This window comes from Ambystoma mexicanum, chromosome 12 (genome assembly GCF_040938575.1).
Source record: "Ambystoma mexicanum isolate Mex_15411 chromosome 12, UKY_AmexF1_1, whole genome shotgun sequence".
Lineage (NCBI taxonomy): Eukaryota > Metazoa > Chordata > Amphibia > Caudata > Ambystomatidae > Ambystoma > Ambystoma mexicanum.
The window spans coordinates 849,793,564-849,812,691 of NC_090936.1; the positions used below are offsets into that span (position 1 = coordinate 849,793,564).

At 46.2% G+C, this 19,128-nt stretch overlaps 1 protein-coding gene across 1 annotated transcript in view; it reads right to left on the bottom strand.

Moving 5' to 3' along the window:
- OTOGL (otogelin like) overlaps window positions 1-19,128 on the bottom strand; it is a 1,792,821-nt gene that overhangs the window by 822,477 nt on the left and 951,216 nt on the right. The gene's annotated exons all lie outside the window — the stretch shown is intronic.

Consider the following 19,128-nt stretch of genomic DNA (forward strand, 5'->3'; position numbering starts at 1 on the left):
GAAAGAAGAGGCAGTAGCCCTTCTGAACCAGTTGCAAAACTCACCCACCTGTGGAGATCGCCCACCATTTCTCTGCAAAGGCTGAAATACTTCCTCCTACGGACAACATGAAAGGAGACCATAATGGGGTTTTGAAGAAAATAACACCAAAACTACTTAGGCCACCTAAGATTGACATTTCATGCACTCTTACCTATATCAGGGTGAGTGTGCTGTCTCTGAGCAGCATTCACTAGGGCAGGCTGGTTGATCCTATGTTAAAAAGAGGTAAAAAAGAAAACCTGTATTCTGGAAACGTAAGTGTAAAAAAGCCCATGGCTGGCTGCTGACCCACTAAACCCAATCACATGGCCATCACCATTTAACCTATTTGAGAGATTCATCAGCCTTAGGCCCAAAAAAATGAATAATTGGTTAAACTGTCGAACAGCATATGCAGCAACTTCGACTGCATCTGTTGTGAACCCCGAATGCTTCAACCTTGACACTCTCCACATCACTGAAGTCATCCCCATTGAATATCTGAAACTATCAGCTTCATCCAAACCTGCTTGCAGTGCTTGACATACCACCTCCTTTGCATCATTCACTATATTCAAGAAACCGTCTGTAATCTCATCCTCTGGCAAGTTTGCCAAAACCTCTGCCACCAAGCACCACATATTGTGCAGGAGTTATGCCAACGCATAAGAGGCATTAACCACCTTCAGGGCCATGCTTCCTGATACAAAGACCTTTTGGTAAGAGTGTCAATCTTTTTCCCATCACTGTCTGGAAGGAGAGCCAAGGAAGATGGCATTGACTTCATATTGGTTGGAACTGCCTGAACCAACAGGCCTTCCAGAGAGGGATACCTCGAGAGGAATGTATGGTCCCTAGGTGCGGGTTGTACTTCTTAGTCAGCTCCTTGCCGACAGCAGGCATGGAGCACAGAGTCTGCCAAAGGGTTATAACAGGGTCAGCAATAGTTGCAGACAACGGCAAGATTGTCTCAGTTTGAGGACCCTTATCTAAGATGTCTCTAAGCTGAGAGCAGGCCAATTTTTTGGATGGCACCCTGAGGCTCAACGCTGCCACTACCTACCTTGAATATTTTCCTGTACTGAGCATTAGGGTGTGCATAGAAGGATACAGGCACTGGGGGCGGGGGCGGGGTGGTTCGTTTTATGCAATTGTGCGAGGGGAAACAGCTTGACTTGATAAATAAATAAAAGTTTATAACACACAAACAAGGGCAGCAACCAACTATGGGGCCTCGCTCTGGGGGCCTGAAAATGTCACTTCACTTCAGCTTCAGACCATAGGAAACAAATATGTTAAGAACATGTTGGGCTTGCCATGCTCTGCCCCACTTTTGTGGTGCACGCTGAGCTCGGAGCAAAACAGTTGGCAGATGAATGGTCCAGGACTTATTAATACACTGGCTGAGCATTTGTTCAAACCCTAGAGCACTGGCAATGGAGGAAGTCATTCACACTGTGATGTGTAGTTAAAAGCTTCTAGTCTCCTTCGTCCAGCTAATCTGCTGAGCCAGAGGGGAAAGAATGTCTATAAAAGGAATGTTTGCATTGTAAGTGAGGAGAGATGTGAATCAAATGGGCTCTCATTGGACTCAAATCGAAAATACGCCATTGTGCATAAAGTGGACTCCTTGCAACCCTACATGATTTATAGTAATAATCCAGCAGACCACTGGATTGTAATAAGAGCCTGATTTGATATTTTGTTGCTGCGAGCCAACACAGTGAATTGGCAAGGTTATTTCCAGGACTCAGAATGCCCTTGTTGTAACTCAGCAGCGAAAAACCTTTTGCATTTTGTTTTGCTGTGTCCATATTATATGGAAGTGAGAAAGCAGACGATCATTCCAATATTGAAACAAGAGAAATGTACTGAATGTTGCCTGGAACTAACCTTTTTATTACAAGCAGGACCACGTCTTGTCGCTTGGGCATTTCTTACTTACTTGAGGAGAGCCTGGAGCACACGGAAACGCTGTTTGGACAATGCCTCCTGTATCATGCATGAGGGGTAACATTTCAATGTGGAAGTACTTTTATAGTCTATATGACCACTGCATGTGCTATTTATTGTATGAACTGCAATTTAATGTTGACATACCGCTGCTATTTTATTGTGTATAATGTTTAATGGATTTTATCCAAATAAACTTATTTTGATGATGATTACACATTCAAAATGTCTGCCTCGTCGGCCATGAACTCTTGAAAAGGGTCCTGACACACCCACGGAAGGGGCTGCAAGCCATAAACGATGGCATCCCAGTAATCATCAGAAATGATCTACTTCGACTTATAGAACCAAGCCCTAGATTCTGAGGCATGTGGCCTTTTTATTTATTTTTATTTTTTTTATTTTATTAATGTTGCCTTTTTATGAGTTTGGTGGTGTGCCCAAAAACGGTGGTAATGCAGTGGTAATGAAGTTACCACTGGATTACTGCCACATTACCGCACTGCTGACCTATGGGTTTGGAGGTAAGGTGGAGGAAAAATCTCCAGCAAAATGATGGTGGTAATTTCGCCACCTTACTGCCATAAAACTTCAATTTTGCCAGTGGACTTAACGCTGGTGGTAATTCTGCTGAAATACGACTCCATAAATGAGGACTAACACTGCCCTACAAACACTTGGAATCCGTCAGTAATTCCTCTGGACCAAATGGCAGTAATGGTAAATCCATGTGGTGGTATCTCAGCGGATTTACAGTTGAGATACCATCAAACTCATAACGAGGCCCAAAATCACTTGATTGGAATTGGCCAGGCAAAGCGGCTAATGAGCTGCCTGTAACCAAAGCTGGAGCTTTGGTGTCGAACCCTGACGTAAGCACTGACACTGGAAGAGCTGAGACAGAGAGCATAAAGCTAGTCTCTTGCTAACCCAAATGCAGTGGACCTCGTCAACAACGAGCCAAAGTTATACCCATTAAAACATTGTGAAGGAAGGGCAACATTTGATTCTTAAATTCCTCGCACTCAGATGCATGTTTATTAAGAAAAAAAGTCCTACCGCATTGGGAGCCCGAAGAATCCTCACTTCCTTCCCTCCTTGAGCTACGCCTCCACTTTTTGTTATGAGAAGAGGAGGATGTCTCATGCCCTCTCCTTTGTCTAGTTTCTCTGGGGTAAACTCTTCCATCGCCATCTCTGAAGACTTTGGTAGAGACAGAATCTGTGATTTTGAAGCAGAACAACCTAGGGCCACTTTGGCGGTGAACTTCCTGAAGTGTCTTGGTGTACATTGACTGGCAGGACCATCATTGCTCTATGTTATGGCTCACCCCAAGACACCACACAGAAATATTGTGTATGACAGTGATGGACATTTTAGAGTTGCAGTAACGACAGTGGGTAATCTCCAAAAGTTTCGGACTAGGCATAATGGCTCAACAAACAAATTAGATAGCATGTGGAAAAATGGAACTGAGGCAAGGGGCATAGGGTGCTCCATGGCAGTGGCAACACCATATCTTGCACCGTGACCGCAATGGCTTAGCTTCAAGTGACTATCATTCAACCATGAGGATCAAAAAGTGAAATGAGCACACTTTGGGTTTATCATTGTAGGCACGGCCCAGGTTCAATGGGCCTCATTACACGGAAGGCGGTAATGGTTAACGGCCACCGTTAATGGTAACGGTGACCGTTAACCATTACCGCCTTACTACGAGGTCCCTTAGCGGGTTGGTGCTTTAACGCCTGCTTTTTGCAGGCGTTAAAAACCAACCCGCTAAGGGACCTCGGAGCTAATTACGGCACCGCAAAATTGCGGTGCCGTAATTAGCGCCTTCCCCATTCCCATAGAGCCCTATGGGGCAGAAATGGGAATGGGGAAGGGCAATGGCGGAAGGGGGATTTACCGCCCCACCAACCTTGGAATGGGGCGGTAAATCCCCTTTCCGCCAAGGCAGTGCCGGTAATTTACCGGCATGGTCCAGGGTGCTAATAGCACCCTGGATCACCGCCTTCCGTGTAATGAGGCCCAATGTCTGGAAAAAAAGTGATATGCAAAATGTTGTGTGCATACATTGTGCGTAGGGGGTACTTGTTTCACTGGAGTCAGACAGAAATAAGATCAACAATCACAATCACGGAGGTCTCTGAGAGAACCCCCGGCAACATGCATCTGTCTGGGTTTAAGTTTGTTGTTCATGAATGATTCGTTGCGCAAAGTTGCCTTATTTATATTGATCGATTTCATGTTCACTGCCTGGGTATGATTAGTGGGGCATATAGGTGGGTGAAGATAGATACAGGCACCTTCAGCCCTTTTGTATTGTAAGAAAGATATTTTGAAAACATAAAAAGGTCAGAACCCTGAGTGCTTATGGGCCTCATTACACGGTAGGCGGAGGACCAAGGTGCTATTAGCACCTTGGTCCATGCCGGTAAAATACCGGCACCGCCTTGGTGGAAAGGGGAATTACCGCCCTATTCCAAGGTTGGCAGGGCGGTAAATCCCCCTTCCCCCATTGCCCTTCCCCATTCCCATTTTTGACCCATAGGGCTCTATGGGAATGGGGAAGGAGCTAATTACGGTTGCGCAAATTGCGGTACCGTAATTAGCACCCTGGTCCCTTTGCGGGTTGGTTTTTAACGCCTGCTAAACAGCAGGCGTTAAAGTACCTACCCGCAAAGGGACCTCGTAGTAAGGCGGTAAGGGTTAACGGTCACCGGTACAGTGACCGTTAACCCTTAGCGCCTTCCGTGTAATGAGGCCCTATGTGTTTTGTGAAAGTAACAAAGATCCCCTCAAAGTGGGTAAGGCCAAGATTCCCTGCGTTGTGTGTGTGTTATTTCTTCCTCACAGGTACTAACTTCATTTATCACTTGCAGCGGGTACAGGTGTGACTGGCTGTGCATTGGTTTATAATATCACAATAAGGGCCTAATTGCGAATTTGGTGGTAAATCCATATCACAAAAAGGGCCTTATTACGAATTTGGTGGTAAATTCACCAAATTACCACCAAACCTGATTACCATTAGCACCACCTTGTCCCGTGGAGTTACCACAGGATTACAAGTGCTGGTAGGGCAGTGTAATTCTCCGTTTTTGGAGTCCATAACTTCATGGGGATTTTTACTGCACAGTAATTCTGCTGGTGCTAAATCCAACAAAAACTATAATCTGCCATTGATTAAAAAAAAAGTGGGGTAACAAAATTACCACCACATTTATTTGCACCGCAATATTTGTAATGAGGCCCAAGTAATCAGGGATGACACCCTAGAGTCATGGACGGTGTGTCCCGTAATCAATCTTTTATTGCAGGTTATGTTCATTAGTAGTATTCCCGCATCATGTGGACTGGGGCCGGTTTATACGCCTAGGGCCTCATTACACGGTAGGCGGTAACCATGGTGCTATTAGCGCCATGGTTGCCGCCGGTATTTTACCGTGTCCGCCTTGGTGGATGGCGGAATTACCGCCCTACTCCAAGGTGAGCGGGGGCGGTAATTCCCCATTCACCAAGGCACTTCCCCATTCCCATTTTTGCCCCAAATTGCGGTACCGTAGTTAGCTCCAAGGTCCCTTTGCGGCACCCTACTTTAACGGCTGGTAAAACCAACCGTTAAGGTCAGGTCCTGCAAAGGGAACTCGTAGTAAGGCGGTAAGGGTTTACCGGTACAGGTGCCCTTACCGGTACCGGTAAACCCTTACCGCCTAACGTGTAATGAGGCCCATAGACAGCGATTATGGTGATAATGCCATCCACCATATTAGTATAATACAGGCTACATAAGCAATTCAGGAAGCAACATGAAGGGCCTCATTACACGGTAGGCGGTAACCATGACGCTATTAGCGCCATGGTTGCCGCCAGTATTTTACTGTTTCCGCCTTGGTGGATGGCGGAATTACCGCCCTAATCCAAGGTGAGCGGGGCCGGTAATTCCACATTCACCAAGGCACTTTCCCATTCCCATTTTTGCCCCCATAGGGCTCAATGGGAATGGGGAAGGAGCTAATTACGGTACCGCAAATTGTGGTACCGTAATTAGCACCAAGGTCCCTTTGCGGGCCCGTTCCTTAACCAGCCGTTAAGGTCGGGTCCCGCAAAGGGACCTCGTAGTAAGGCGGTAAGGGTTTACCGGTACCGGTGCCCTTACCGGTACCGGTAAACCCTTACCGCCTACCGTGTAATGAGACCCGAAGTGTCCTTGGCATCTCTGGGGAAATGTGATGCGACAATTGTGCAGTTTTGGGGAAACGTAAATGCCAGAATGACAGTTTTGTTGAGGCTAGAATCGCAATTTTCAGGATGAAATGTAGAAGTCAGCATTAGAATGTTTTTGACAGGAGCAACCCTTCCGCAGCATTTTGACAGTGACAACGAGTATTTTACTGGGGCATCAATGTCATGGCATTTTTAAGACTGGCATCAACATTTTCGGGGGCAATGTGGCAATCACCGTGAAAAATGTGTTTGACAGTTACTCCATGGGGTGGCATTTTTGATAATGGCATCCCAATCTTCTCGAATAAACATAGATGTCTCTGCATTGCCCTCAGAAAATTGTGATATTAGTTTGAAATGCTTGTGTTGCCCCCCCATAAAACATGTTAATGTGTTACTAGCTAACATATGTTGTACTATGGTAACAGTAGCATAACATGTTTAAACTATTTTCACAATTTTCAGAGCTCAATGGAGATTATAGCATGAACATGTTTTTTAAATGTTGAACCTGGCATGCCACTGATTATTTAACCTGCATGTGGTGGCAACATCATGCCAGTCCATTCTGCTAGTATTTTATTTTCTGGCCGGTATGATTGCACTTCATCAGTAAGCACAGTGACGTTGCAGTGAATTAAATGATACCCCTAAGGGCACTCTTTCAGTTCTGTAGCCCAAATATATATGTGTCCACTCTGCATCCAGCATATCAGTTGTACGCACATTTCTGATGGGAATTTCTATTTGCTGCAGAAAAATGATGCCGTGTTCTGTTGAAATCCTGGCACCTGACATTGCTTTCATGATTTCTTTTAAGGCACTGACCGTAAATCCTTTGGATTTTCCTTTGATTTCTACCAAAATGTAGCTCTAAAATGCAACATTAAAAAGTACATTCGCACGCCACTAAATCCTCGTGTTTGGGTTCGAGGTCGCTTTCCATGGCTCCGCCAATACAGGCGACCATGTAAGCGCCACCATTTTCAAAAGAGCTGTCTTCGGGTTTTGCCAAATACAGAAACAAAAAATAAGAACAGAAAATCAGACCTAGTACGTGAAGCATATAGAACATATTCGAAACCACGTGGCAATAACAAATATAAAATAAGATGAAGTACATAATTTGTATTCATAGCATAAACACATTCCGCTTTCGGGTCTACTGGAAGCACTTTTTCAGAAGCACATCAGAAACACTCGATGAGCAAGAACAATGTCACTATTGTGATAACAGTAAGGTCTGAATGAAAAGCCAGACACGACATTGCACCTGTCTCTCGGACACAATAACATAGTCTCTGATGAAGAAAATTCGCACAAGCAACATTTTCATCACCTGTGTCATCTATTTCACGCGATGAAAAGACCTGGGCACTTTGCCATCTTTCTCGATTATACTTCTACCAATCGCATCCCTGAACTTTAGAACTCCAAATGGTTAGTCGCTCATTTCAGGGAAACTATGAAGTGGTTTGCGCAGACAGACATGTGGGAAACGGCAGAGTTTAATGTCCGGATATTAGCAAATGCATCTGGCCCATTAGTGGCGAGGAACAAGCTTACACAAAACACTGCAGCAACAAATTAGCTTTCTCTCTCCCTCGTTGAAAGGCACCTTCGCCGACTCCAGCATATCTGGGTATACAGTATTTCCCCATTTTAAAACAAATATCTCCTGTGCTCTCAATAAACAAGCATTGGCAATGCCAATAGTTTGGGCGTTTACTGATGTTCTTTTATAAGCACCAGGTTACAAAGAGGAGAGTGCAAAGCTTGAAAGGAGGATGTGATACAAACCCATGATAACATCACCAGTTTAGAGGGGCAGTGGGGGGGGGGCTAGGACAATGCCACCTGTTAATATAAACACTGGTAGATGGGGGACCTTCGTATGCTGCCTAGTTACGCTAGGAGAGGTGCTGCAGTTCCACCAGCCGGTATTTTTTTAATGCTCTTTTAAAAATAAAAAAAAGCAAGCACAGCTGTTGTGTCCACACACGTGGCATCGCCCCTTTAAGAGAGCAGGGCCACAGACTTGGGAAGCCCATGCCAGGGAAGGACCCTGTCAGGGCTTGAAGGGATGTTGAATAAAGTTACAGTTAGTTCCTGTAGTTTGTTGAATAACGAAGGTTGCCCCTCATTATGTCTCCCGTGAGTTATTGCAGACGGCATGTGTAACGGGGAATTCAAGGCTATGAGCCAGTGCCTAGGGGAGACACAATAACTGACGACGAAGCGGCGCATCCTGCACATGCACTCCGGCCACCGTTCTGCGGTCAAGACAGCGATTGGGCGCTGATACAGGAGCAGGGCCTATAGTCCGCCGACAGTCCCCAGCATTGGAGTAGGCCGCGGAGCGGCAGTGCGTGCATAAGAGCCCTGGCGGCAGGAAACGTTGAGGTGTGGTGGATGTTATGTCCACCCAGGCCTGAAATAACAGATGACGCTGGCATTGCCGAGAAGGGGCACCGGCTTCAACAGATAGAGTTGCCCCAGCAGGGGCTCTACTGACATGGCAGACAGCCATGGCGGACAGTGTTGCCCGGTAGGGGCACTGTCACGGTGGAGGGCCCTACAGGGCAGGCCCTCTACCAGCTATGCAGCATCAGCATGGTGCTGTACAATGATGACACAGCACACCATGTTACTCTGAAGACCAATGAGCGGGTGGCCGCTCATTCTTTTTATTCAAGCTCGTCACGTTCACTGCCACGAGACAGGAGCATGAGCCTGGGAGATACCATGCTCACAGGAGGGGTAAGACATTACAGTGAACAGACCGTTCCTACCAGGAGAACGACACCCTGCCCGTCATTGTGGTCGAAGTTGCGACCTCATTTCTGCATTACGGTGAACCTGTGCGCACATTAAGGCGGGGCTCTCAAGCTACGACGTCACCCGCAACTCGATGAGGGATTTGGACGTGCTGTCTGCAAGGATTTCGATGGCCGACACGGCCGTACAAATAAGGAGCAACCTGTAGCCCGCCTGACAGGGCAGAACGCTTTCAGTGAGACTCCATACTTTCAAAGGTGAATAGGCTGCAAGTCTTGAAAAGAGCAACAGCCCAGTACACAGCACAAGAAGGTACGAGTGTACAGGAAGGGGGAGACCAATGTTCCCTCTAAGCTGTGCGTATGTGCGCTTGCCCAACTTCCTTGTAGGTGCCGCTCAGAAGAATTTTAGCAGCGCACAAAGACAATTCCCACCTATTCAAAAGGATTTAACAAGGCACAAGCCATAGCAGGTACCAAATATTTGCTTTCTCTCAAAATGAATTTAAATTATACTAACTAGTCTTGAGATTTTGGTCTAGCCTATTAATATTGCCATACTATGCAAGCTTGACTTTAAAAACCTAAACTGGAACAAGTGAAGGTCTTCGAATATCTGGGTATTCGGTTTTCTGACACTGGTCTATGATCATCCCAGATTGAAAAATCAAAGTCCAACCAAGAGAAACATAGTGGTGGCTGAAAATGTTTTGTAAAGCATGGGAATGGTGCAATCTCCCCTGCTTTGGAACTTTACAAGGAACAGCCAAAACCCTTGGTCCTTTACATGCAGATATCTGGGGATCTACTAATCCCCAAGCCTTTCAAATTGCAGAAACTACATTTTTGAAAAATGTATTGTCTCTGCACATGGGGTCTCCCAATGCCTTGCTTCATATGGAGGTTGACATTCGCCCAATGGGGGACAAGGTTAAGTTAAGATCTGTCCTCTATTGGGCTAGGCTGTGGGCAACACTTGCTCTCACAAAATACAGAGAAGCTTTGGATCATGTTTTATCACTTGAAGTGGTAAAAGTCTTCTATGGGTGGTCCATGTGAAGAGCAGTTTAAAAGACCTACATTTAATCAGTTTGTGGGAGAGTCCATGTACTATTAACAGAGCCTCTCCAGTACTAATAAAACGGTCTGCACTGTTGGTTTCTGGGAGGAAGCTTGTGAACTCATGCTTAAGGTTACTCTTGGGAATGGGCTATTTAGAGAACAAACCAGACTTTGGATATGAACAATACTTCCATTTGCAAAAACGTTATATCTAGAGTACAGACTAGCTATTCTGAAGGTTACTTCCTTTGTGAAGTCTGGGATGAGGCCAACACAGGAATATGCCCCTTCTGCTGTAATTCTGTTTCTCATTGCCTCTTGCTGTGCGAAAACTGGGAGACCAGAGAAGAATGTATTTAGGACGCATGTTTGTCCATTGTCAGATTTGTACCATCTTGGTGGCCAAACATTTTTGTAAATCATCTATCAAATTAGAAGTGGTATATTGAGTGCCAAATATTTCCATCGGGCATGGTTGAGCCAGGAAAAGGTTATTGCTAAAAATGGGAATTTTCCTTAAACTTTGGCAGGCAATCTGCAACAAATTTTGCAAATTTTGTACAAATCAGTTGTCCTAGCGAATTGCTAAAATACGTATGTTTTCAATTTTAACAAAATGCACTATTGCTCTGAATGTATTTTTTAGGTGTCAAGGTTTTTTATTCTATTTCATTTTACAATTCATGATCTATAATTGAGTTGATTTGTATTCTTGTGCCTAAAGATCTATATCGAATAATGGCCAAATGAACAAACGAAAAACCCAAAAATAGATTACACCCACAAGAGGTTAAAAACTAATAGGAAAAAGTGGCTCCATGAACAGAAGATATAACTAAGATATGCCTGCACACATTAGCCAAATTATCTCCCAACCCATGACTCCTATACTGGAATCTACCACACTTATACCTTATGACTCAAACATCCGCCCCAGGTCGCATTCAGATATTACCAGGCAACCATGATTCTGCGAAAGGTTACCAGACTTGTACCTACACCCACTTCCTTTATGTATGTTGTAATATGAATGACGTTGAAGCACAAGAATGTCTGTTCCTCATGGTGCCTTTACAAAAGCATCACCCAGACTATGTAACCCAACTGTCAGCTCAAATATATGATACTGGGCTTCATTACACGGATGGCGGAGAACCATGGCGCTATTAGGCGCCATGGTTCATGCTAGTAAAATACCGGCACCGCCTTGGCGGAAAGGGGAATTACCGCCCCATTCCAAGGTTGGCGGGGCGGTAATTCCCCCTTCCACCATTGCCCTTCCCCATTCCCATTTTTGCCCCATAGGGCATAATGGGAATGGGAAAGGTGCTAATTACGGTACCGCAAATTGCGGTACCATAATTAGCTCCCTGGGTCCCTTTGCGGGTTGGTTTTTAACACCTGCAAAAAGCAGGCGTTAAATTCCCCAACCCGCAAAGGGACCTCGTAGTAAGGCGGTAAGGATTTACCGGTACCGGTAAAATACCGGTACCGGTAAACCCTTACCGCCATCCGTGTAATGAGGCCCACTGACTGCAAGTAAGCAGGCTACTTGGATGTGTAGGTGAACCCCATGCGTCCTATTCTTTGTACATATGTCACACATGCACTTTGTAGTGGCCCCTTGCAAGTTAACACATTATAAAACTCAAATATTAATTTGTCCTCCAAGGATTTTGAGCAGGCAAAGGTCAGAGTCTTCTACTTTAGCATTGCTAACATTACCCTATAAGTTGAGAGCAATGTTCCCTCTGATTATTTTTCCCAAAGTGCATAAATGGTTATCTTTCGGGCGCCCATTATTTTTCGTGTGCGCAACAGACTAACGAGGTAAGCCACTTTGTTGAGAAGCTTTTGTTGTGTCATCTCTGTCTGCCGTGGCCGTCTGATATCCACCAAGCCACATCGCACAGGGACGTCTCACGATCATCCTTGGCTGTGAGAATCTGACCCATGATATCAGGTCATTATTTTTGTTGCTTTGGCATGGCAACTGCACTGCCTTGCTCCCCTCTGCTCTGCGCCACAGGTTCCCCAACGATCCCAGTATCCTCTCTGATGTTCCTCGGGCTCAGCAATCGCTGCTGCCTCTTCCTCTCTGTACAAGATACAAGATGCCCACTCTTTCCCAGTGCGAGAAGGGAGACGTAAGATCACTGTGCTGCATTGAATGTCAGACATGTGACGTGTAACGTCCACCAAGCCACACCACACAGGGACCTCTCATGATCGTCTGTGACTGTGAGGATCCGACCCACCATATCAGGTCGTTTTTTTTTGTTGCTTTGGCATGGCAAAAGCACTGCCTTGCTCTCCTCCGCTCTGTGCCGCAGGTTCCCCACGATCCCTGTATCCTCTGTGACTTGTGATAAAAATACGTTAAAGAAGCCACTATTGGGTTGAATCCGTGTAGTACAACTGAAATTAACAATTTGTGCATCGGTCAATATATGCCACACAATTCCAGTTGCAATGGCAAACACAAAGACTGCTTCTTGGAGCCCCTTTATTGTACTAGCAATGTTTTGGTGAAATTCGGTGGCTTATGCCACCAAAAAGCACCAAAACCAAAAATGTGCACTAGGAAAAAACGTCATATCCCTCAAAATTGTATTTGGAGTCTTCAACTCATGTTAGCACACAATGGAAAGCAACTTTCACTGGGGGACCTGCACTATTTTTGCTGCAATTCTTTCATGCAACAGCTCGCAACAATGACATCATTTATAACAAAGGCATTTGAAATGTTGCAGTTAACACAAAACGAATGGAATGTTCGATCCTCTTTGTGGTTTTAGAGCATGAAAAAGCTGCCATGATTCGAGGGTATCGATGCACATTGGTGATTGCTTCTATTTTATACCGATGATTTTGCAAGTAATATTGAAATAAAAATGTCCTTCTGTATTGTAAGGGAAGAAACACATTGACTAGGACTATTCCTACACTGCAAGCTCCCTTGTCATTCTCTACAACATCTAAGGATTTTACTGGCAAACTGAGTCACAAGAAGGTGAAGTTACACACATTGACTGATGAATCCTGGAGATGCAGCTTTAACATTTGTATGTAAAAACTCAAAACAGTGTAAATATCTAAGGCTAAACGACTTGACTTGTAACTTTGTCAGTGCAAAAGTGGCTTTCTCAATAACAGTCAACAAACACACATGCATGAATCCTAAAAAAATGATAAAGTAATTTAGTTATTGTGAGAAAAAACTATTTATGTAGAAATAACATTCAACAAATAAACACTTTTAAAGATTTCCCATGGGCCATATTACAGAAACTTTGCACTGGTGCAAGTGCAAAGTTGCACGGTATTAGCACTATGGAAAAGTTTATCCTACCACTAAAAACATTGGGTCCATATTAGAAAAGCTTTGCACCATAACAAGTTTTCATGGTATAGGCACTAAGGAAAAATGGTCCTACTGCAAAAAACATACCCTTTCAACCAGCGCAACTGAGAAATTACTTACCGTAATGTTTTTTCTATCGATTCTTCTCATGCAGATTCCTCATCTGATAGATATTCCTTCTAGCTCTGCTGCTTCGGAAAACCTTCGATAGGGGGCGTAGTAGACCTCAAGTCAGCCATTGATCATCGTTCCGTCTTGCTCGGCACTCGATCGCCAGTTGCGAACACAACATCAGGCGTCATATATACATTCTGTCAGTACGCCCGTACCTCAGTTTTGCCCTTTTTTCCCAAGCCACACGCTGCATAGGATAACAGAGAGATAACAAACAGGCTAATAAGCCCATATAATTAATAACTATACACCTCCGAAGGAGGATGCATAGGATAACAGAGAGATAACAAACAGGCTAATAAGCCCATATAATTAATAACTATACACCTCCAAAGGAGTATATCAATATTTAAAGACACCACAGATTGTAGTATCCGTAAAAAAAAAAATGTTTAAAAACACATGGCAAGAAGATAGAAAACGGTCACCAAAGACCATCACCAAGTAATCATTGAAATAGAAGATGCACACCAACCATCGAGTTTCTGAGCAGGGATGGGTGGGAGGGGAAATGCAGAATCTGCAGGTGAAGAATCCATAGAAAGAACATTACGGTAAGTAATTTCTCTTTCAATGGTTACTTTTCTCCCACAGATTCCTCATCTGATAAACTCCCACAGCAGTAGATGAAGGAGACAGGCAGAAAGTTAGACCAGAAGGTTTTGCAACACCGCCGAGCCAAAACTCGCAGCGGCCATACGAGCAAAATCAAAACTGTAGTGCTTGGTGAAAGTATTGAGGGATGACATTCTGCTGTACGACAAATATTCCTAACATGGACTCCCCTTTGCAATTCAGTTGATTCCGAGATCCCTCTAGTTGAGTGAGTCCCGATGACTGATGGCAATTCTTTGCCTGCAGACTGGTAGCCTTCCGCTATACAAAAGATGATCCAGCGGGACAAAGTTTGTTTAGTTATAGCCAGACCCTAGCGGGCTAAAGAAAGGCTGATCAAAAAGCTCTTCTGAACTGGGCTGTTCTCGCGAATTAAAAACTTAGGGCCCTTTTAGGGTCTAGGCAGTGAAACCGCTCTTGGTGTGGTGGAGGGTACAAAACCGGAAAGGCAATGGATTGTGACAAGTGAAACTCAGAAACAACTTTAGGAAGAAAACCAGATCTCACCCTAAGCAAGACTTTCTCCCAGAAGAAACGTAGAAAAGGTGGCTTGCAGCATAAAGCTTGCAGTTCACTCACCTGTCTAGCGGATGTAATAGCCACTAGATAGGCTGTTTTCAAAGATAAAATCCTCAAAGAACAAGAGTGCATTGGCTCAAAAGGAGCCGCCATGAGATCAGTTAATACCAGATTCAGATCCTGGGACAATAAAGGGACTTGGCAGAAACTTATATACAAGGCCCTTCAGGAATCGTGCTATCACCAGGATCGTGAAATACAAACCTTGATCCGAGGATCTTTTAAACACAGACAAGGCCACCAAATATACTTTAACTGTGGTTACCTTAAGGCCTGCTGAGGGCAGTGACAGAAGGAACTCCATCACTGTAGTGGTGGGGAAATCTTGCGTTCCGTGCACCACGCCTCAAAAATTCTAAACCGGCATGCACACAATGATCTTGTATATGGCCTGTGTGCCACCAGCAATACCCCCAGAACCTCCTCAGAGAGGTCCCAGTCACCATACCTCACCCTCTCAAGAGCCACGCATGTAGGTTAAGGGACTCCAGGCTCGGGTGGGGTACCTGACCTTCTGACTGTGTTAGGAGATCCGGCCACTGAGGTAACCAGTGAGGTGGGCAGATGGCTAGATCCAGAAGATCTGAGTACCAGGTCTTCTTCGCCCAATCTGGCGCAATCAGTATTATGGATGCTCTGAACCTCTTGAGCCTCCTGAGAACTCAAGGAATTACTGGAATCGGAGGGAAGGTGTAGTGGAGAGGGAAGGTCCAGTCCACCAGAAACACATCCCCCAGTGCGCCGTTCCCTGGGAATTCCCTTGAGCAAAACTGTTTGCACTTCCTGTTCAAGTCTGTGCCAAACGGATCCACTGCTGGGGTACCCCAGAGAGAGAAGGACTTCCAGGCACACTTTCCACTTGTGTGAGACCGCGCTCTGCCTGCTCAAAGCATCCGCCAAACTGTTCTCTGTCCCCGCCAGATGAACTGCAGAGACTGAGATCCGGTTTTCTAGTAACCAGAACCATAGCTGCATCGTCTCTGTGTAAAGGGGACGGGAGTGCACCCCACCTTGCTTGTTCAGGTACTGGATGGCCACTGTGTTGTCTGTTATAATCAGGACATGCTTCCCCTTGAGAGATGGGGCGAAGGCCTTCAGGACTAGCGTGCTGGCTGGCAACTCTAGCCTGTTGATGTGCCAACTGACTTCGGTTTATGACCAAAGCCAGCTCACCTGAAAGTCCTTGCAGTGAGCATCCCAACCCTTCAGAGACGCATCTGTGACCACTCAGGTCTGAGGCATAAGATTGCTGCGGTTGTCCCACCAGTTGAGGACCACTTGATTGGACACTGAGAGGATATGCGAGTGCTCCCTGGTACTGAGACCACTGGTCCCTTAGAAGCCACTGAAGGGATCTAATGCGCAGCCTGGCCTCCGGCACCAGAAAAATACAGGAGGCCATGAGACCTAAGAGGCAGAGGAACAAAGCTGCTGGTAAAGTGGCGTGGTTCCGGAACAAATTTACATCTGTATTATGCTGTCGGCTCTCTCTTCGGGGATGTGGGGGTTGGAGCCTTCCCTATCCAAGTATCTTGGGCTGCTCTGGCGAACTGGAGCTTTTTGACTGTTGCCAGATGGGACTTCTTCAAGTTGAGGGAGAAGCCCAGCCTGTGCAGTATCAGGGAAGTGTACTCCAGATGAGAGAAGACTTGCCTGGCTGACTTCCGCCGGATTAGCCAGTCGTCCAGGTATGGAACTACATGGACCCCGAATCTCCTGAGGTGAGCTGCGACTCCTGCCATGAGCTTGGTGAAGACCTTTGGAGCGGATGTCAACCCAGAGGGAAGCACTTTAAACTGATAGTGCTTGTCCCGTATGAGGAACCTTAGGAACCTCCTGTGCTTTTGATGTATCAGCACATGGAAATAAGCGTCATGTAGGTCTATTGACACCAGCCAGTCCTGAAGTTCGAGAGCGTGAAGAATTTCTCTCAACATGACCATCCTGAATTTGTCCTTCCTCAGGAACTTGTTTAGGGCCCGAGGTCCAGAATGGGGCAGACACCTCCTCCTTTCTTGGACACTAGGAAATACCGGGAATACCAGCCCGACCCTCTCTGATGAGGAGGCACCTCTTCCACTTTGACAACTGGGCCCTCAGCTCTTCTTGGGGCTCCTGTACCAGGTGGATTGGAGGCGGTGGGGGTCTGTCCGTTGGCTGCCTTAAAAAGGGCAGACAATAACCCCACCGGATTTTCTGCAAGACCCAGGCATCAAAGGTAATCTCCTTCCACTGGGGCCAGTGTCCTACCAACCATCCACCAACTGGTAAATTATGGAAGGGGAATCAAAGCAGCTTAGATGGCAGAACCGCTGCTGCCTGTTGGCACCTAGAAACCCCTCTGCCCTTCCAGGATGCAAGAAATGCCTCTGCCCCTGTCTGGCTTGCGGGAGCTGCGCCTTCCTGCCATAGGGTACATAGCGTTTATAGCCCTTGCTCTTGCAAAGCTAAAGACAGGCTTGGCCGGCTGCGCAGCTAGGCCCAGCGATTTTGAGCGATTTATGACCCTTAACATTTTTCTAAAGAGTTTTCAGCTTTATGTCTAATAGCATATCTCCCCAAAGGGCATATCCAGCAGCCTGTTCTGAACATTTGGGGAGAATTCAGAGGTTTTCAAGAAGGCCTGCCTTCCTCCATCAGCCGTATAAAACCATCATGTATTTCACCTTCAGGGATGTACCGGGTAGCTTGTTCTATAGCCTTCCACAGACCAAACAAATATTTGGCAAACCCGCATGCCACATCAATGGCCTTTAAGGCCATACTGCCTGAAGTAAAAATGCTCTTGGCCATGGTGTCAAGTTTCTTACCCTCTCTTTCTGGAGGTAGATTGGACGTGGAGGCTGCAGGTCTGGTGGTTATAGTGGCAGCTAGCACTACCAACCCTTCTGGTGAAGAGTGCAGGGAGAGGAAAGAAGGATCTCCTCTTGCCGGCCTATATTTCCAGTGCAATCAGAGCTCACCGGAGGTATTGCGCATGGTATAAGGAGGCTAGAGGGTCAACTATAGGTGGGTTGAAAGGCATATTATGCTCGACTGTTGGACCTTCGTCCCAAACATCAGTGCGTTCATCCTTTAGAGGGGGGGCTGGAGAGGTTTTTCAAGCACAGCGCTCAGGCAACCTTGCCGTGACTCGCACCCAAGCACCACATAGAGACGTCATGGGGCTCGGTCACTGACAGTTTGGCCTTGTGTCATGATCTCTGCTTCCAAAAGGTCAGGGTTTTCCCAACTCCCTTGGAAGCAGATCCATAAACCAGGTTCCGAGTGCCAACCAGTCCCAATGGGGACCTTTTGGACCCAGTCCTGGCGCCAGTGGCACCAGGCTCATAAATATGCCCAGTCCCAGCGCTGGAAGCGCCGGGCTCATAATGCTTGGGTGGACTTACCTGCAGCAGACCATGCTGCTTACTTGCCTGCCAGTTGAGCCTCTGATCCTCTTCTGTTTGGAACTACTTTTCCTGTTGGGTGGGGCTGGAGCCACTCCCTAGATGCAGAACACTGGAACTCTTCTGGAAGGCAGGAACTCTTTTCTTACCAGGAACTCTTTTCTTACTTAGGCGTGGCTGTGGAAGGAGACACCTAAGCACTACAGGAGGCTATTTAAACCACACCCGGTGGATGAATCTTGCTTTGCGTTATTCTGCATCCTCTGCAGCAGAACGCTCATCGTGTCTTCTGCATCTGATCCTGGGCCTAAGGAAAAAGGCTTACCATCCTGAATCCAGTCTTCAGCAACACCTATAAAGACAAGAAAGAACAGGTTAGCATTCCGGCATCTGAAAGGCAAAGGCTTACCTACTCTTCGTGCGCTCCGGAGGTCTTCACACTGTATTCCGGCATCTGAAAGACAAAAGCTTACCAACTCTTCGCACGCTCCGGAGGCCGTCGGCGCTGCATCCCGCATCTGAAAGACAAAACAAGGTGCGTTTAAAGACATTGGGGAACTTTAATACTCACGTGCCATTACTCCTTTCCACATCTAACCCAGTGGGTATCCCGGCACCCTGCAGCCGCTCCGAACTTGTACCTGCACAATAAAAAGACAGTTAGAGCGCATTGTGAAGCTGGCAACAAGCGCTTACTTACATGCTTCCAGGCGCTTCTATTCATCACACGGGCTCCATCTTCAAGGCACTTCAGCCCGTCATCCGCCATCGCCGGAACCCTGCAAAACAAGAGACATCATTATTAAAGACTTTAAAGACATTTGAGTTACTCGAAACTTACCGTTCGTGCAGTAAACGACAGACAGCAGTCCTCTGAAGTCAAGAGGCCTGCGCTACCTATCCGGTGAAGAAACTGGTTACAGCACCCTGCCCCGAGGCAGATGGAGAGCTCGGCATTCACTTA